Below are 3,879 nucleotides of genomic sequence, written 5' to 3'. Positions count from 1 at the left end.
TGTGGGAATCAGTTCTCTCCTTCTACCATGTGGATCTTGGTGACTGAACTAAGATCATTAAACTTGGTGGCAAGTGCCTTTACCCACTGAACTATTTGTGTGGGCTATCAATATGTAGGCTTAAAGTATTCAAAGTAATGCTTAAGCTTGATTTGAAACTCATAACCTTAAAGAACAAGATTGATGTATACTGACGCCTGTAGTCCCAGCACTTGGGAGGCAGAGGAAGGTGGATCTCTGTGAGTTCAAGGCCAGCCTGGTCTACATAGTGAGTTCCAGGCCAGCTGGGGCTGCAGAGAGACCCTGTCTCAAAAAAACCAAAAAAAGTTAATGCCATCAGTGTATAGACCATGCTCATAAATTAGAGCACAGGATAGAAAGATGAACAGACAGTTAATGAAAAATGGTTATTAAATATTTAAGAGCGAATTAGCCTCATTCATAATTTAATCAGTTTGTTGGATAATGTCCATTGCTGTCTGGACTCTGGGAACACTTAGGTAGTACGCATGAGGTTATAAACTGCCACAATTTTTCTGGTGGGTGCTCCCACAGTGTGCATCAAAAATAAAAGCATACATTCCCTTTTGATGCAGCAGTTCTTCCAGGAAATTATACTTAAGGAAATAACTGGAGAAATGAGTAAATACACATGTTCATAGCATTACTTATATATAAAGAAGATATCCTTATATATCTTAAATAGCCATCACTTATGCTGAGGAATGGTGTCGTCATACAGTGAAAGACACTACAGCCATTTACAGGAATGAGATAAATCTTTGTGTATTGAATTCAAAAAAATTACTGTAATTGGGGGCTGGAGAGATTGCTCAGTGGTTAAGAACAGTGACTGTTCTTGCAGAAGACCTGGGTTAAAATCCCAGCACGCACATGGCAGTTAACTGTCTGTAACTCCAGTTCCAGGGGATCCAACAGCCTCTTCTGTCCTCTGCAGGCATTGCACAATACGGGTGCACTTACATACATGCAGGCAATAATAAATAAACTATTTTTTAAAAATTACTGTAATTAAACTCATTTCTGAACTTATAAACGTTATAGAACTTCTTTATTTTGAATATATCAGTTAGTTGACATTGAATGCTACTAAAGATTCTATAGGCCCAGGGTATGTAGCATGTTAGAAGAGTGGAACCAAAAGCACTGAACAGAATATTATTTTTGAAGTTTTTTAACATCTATGTGACACCTTTAAAAAAAAGTTAGAAATAATGTACATGATTCTATTAGCAGTGCCCCTCTTCTGAAAGAGAATTGTCCTCTCTTGAGTTCCTTGGGAGGGAAGTTGAGGTTGCAGGAAGTTTATTGAAAGCACAATTGAGATCAGTGCCATGGAAGGGGAAGGGAGGGGGACACTAGTAGGGGGAAATGAGTTGCAGTGCAGTCTTAATGGACTGCCCTAGCTGGGCCTGAGGGAGTTCTGAGGATAGAAAACCCTCACAAGAGAGCCAGGCCATTGGGTGGGGAGTGGGAAGGCCATGCAGTCCTGCTGAGGCATTATCTGTAAGGGATGAAACCTGGCCATTTTCTGAAGCTGGGGCAACAGTTTTCCGCCTGAAGAGCAATCAGAGCAGTCATCAGAGTCTACCACATAAGGTACTTGACTTTGTCTGAATTTTACATTAAATGACACGTGTTTAAAGGATTTCCTTTTGAGTTTTAGGCAGAAAATGCTTTTAAAAGATTATATTTAGCAGGCATTTAGTAATTTAAGAGACTGTTTTCTGGTCTTAGAATTCTAAGAATATACATAAAAATAGATGCTGGGCAGATTGATAATCATGCCAGGGTTCTGTTGCTCTCTCTTCCTGCATCCTGAAATACTCTTTTCTCTTAGGCACAGCTCCAGATGTTCTGAGCTCAGTGGATGTTTGAACTTGCCCCAGGTGTAGGTTCCAGCAGTTTAGAAACTCGACCTTGCAGAGCAGGAAGAGGCCCCATACTGAAAGCCACTGCAGACACCACAGGAATACAGGAACTGGCAAAGGAAGAAAAGTTAAGCATTTAAAAAAATGCTTTAGCAAATTAAATTCAATGCTTTTGGGGGGGATGGGGTAGGAATTTTTGCTAGCAAAACTATTAGTTACACTCTAGTGACAGAAACATAGAACTTGCAAAGTAAAATAATTTTTCCTGATGTAGAAAATCTTGACTGGTCTGCCTACTAATATGTCCTTCACTACTTATAGGTGTCTTGGGTAATTACTGCTATGGGTTCCTTTTCCTATAGCCTCCCATCTTCATGTAATTCTTGTTAAACTCTTCAAAGTCTCTTAGTCTCTCAAAGGTAGATATCTAGACTTTACTAACAGAAGCCCTAACGGTGGGGTAGAATTTTTCAAATGCTCTTAGAAGCCTTTTTATCTTTCCTTGAGACAGGCTCTTAGTCTGTAGCCCAGATTGGCCTGGAATTTAGAGAAATTCTCCTACCTTACTTAATCTCCTGAGTGACGGGATTACAGGTGTGCCTCACCATGCCTGACTCAAGGGAAGCTCTAATAAAAGTGTTTTGTTACATTTAAATTGCATGCTGTAATGTTGTATTGGTCATTTCCTTATTCTGCAGAGTTTGGAGCCTGTTCACAGTGGAAGCACTTTGAACGCTAGCTGCTCCCTGTCTTCTGTTCCTCACTCCATCTCACTACTCCTTGTCTTCCTAGTCCATGGGGGCTGTGTTAGCCCAGATCATCACATCGTAGTAGCAGGATGTTCTGAGAGCACAGGATTTTGTAGGGCAGAAGTTGCCAACCTTTACTTATGGGTTATATATTTTGTCATGCAAGCATAGAAGTATGAGAACTCTTTGCCAATTTCTAGGACTCCCAAGTTATTTTTTTTCCCTAAATTTTTATAATTTACATTTACTTTTCAGTTCATAATCCATTTTGAGTTTTTTTTTTAATGTAAGGTATGAGGTTTAGGTCAAAGTTCATTATTTTGCTATGCATATAAAATTTCTTTTCATTTTTCTTGATGTATTTTTATGTGTATGAGTATTGCCTGCATGAATATAAGTGCACCTTTGTTGTGTGATGCCCGTGGAGGTCAGAAGAGGGCGTGGGATCCCCTGGAACTGGAGTTATGAATGATTATTAGCTGCCTTATGGCTGCTAGGAACCAAACCTGGGTCCTCTGCAAGGACAGACGGTGCTCTTAACCGCTGAGCCAGCACTTCAGCCCCAAGGATGAGTAATTTCTGTAGCATCATTTATTGAGAATGCTACCGGGTTTAGGCCGGGGGATTACTCTAATGTGAGGCCACCCTGTAGGCTGCATACTAAGATCCAGGCCAGTCTGGATTTCAGAGTAAGACCTCGCTCAAAAAAACAACAATAATTCTATTTGATTATCTTTTCATTGTTTTATTTATTATTTTTATGCATATGAGTTTATTGTGTGCATGTGTGTTAAGTGCAACCATGTTGTATAATGCCCGAGGAGGTCAGACGAAGGCGTTGGATTCCCCTATATATGGTTGTTAGTTGCCATGTGGGTGCTGGGAATTGAACCCAGGTCCTCCGTAAGAGCAGAAAGTGCTGTTAACTGCTCAGCCATCTCTCAGCCCCATCTTTTTTTTTTTTTAAAGATAGGGTCTCCTGTAGCCTAGCTCACCTGGAACTCACTATGTAGTAGGAGAACAGGCTGGCATGGATTCTAACAGATCTGCTTGCCAGGTCGGGTGTGGCGGTGCACGTCTTTAATTCCAGCACTCGGGAGGCAGAGGCAGGTGGATCTCTGTGAGTTCCAGGCCAGCCTAGTCTGTGTGGAGTACCAGGCCAGCTGGGGCTATAGGGAGACCCTGTCTCAAAAAGAGAAATAAAGAAAGAAAGAAAGAGAGAGAGAGAGAGGCAAGAA

The sequence above is a fragment of the Nannospalax galili genome, unplaced genomic scaffold (genome assembly GCF_000622305.1).
Source record: "Nannospalax galili isolate Female #2095 unplaced genomic scaffold, S.galili_v1.0 scaffold4658, whole genome shotgun sequence".
Lineage (NCBI taxonomy): Eukaryota > Metazoa > Chordata > Mammalia > Rodentia > Spalacidae > Nannospalax > Nannospalax galili.
Note: the sequence above shows the minus strand (reverse complement) of the source record.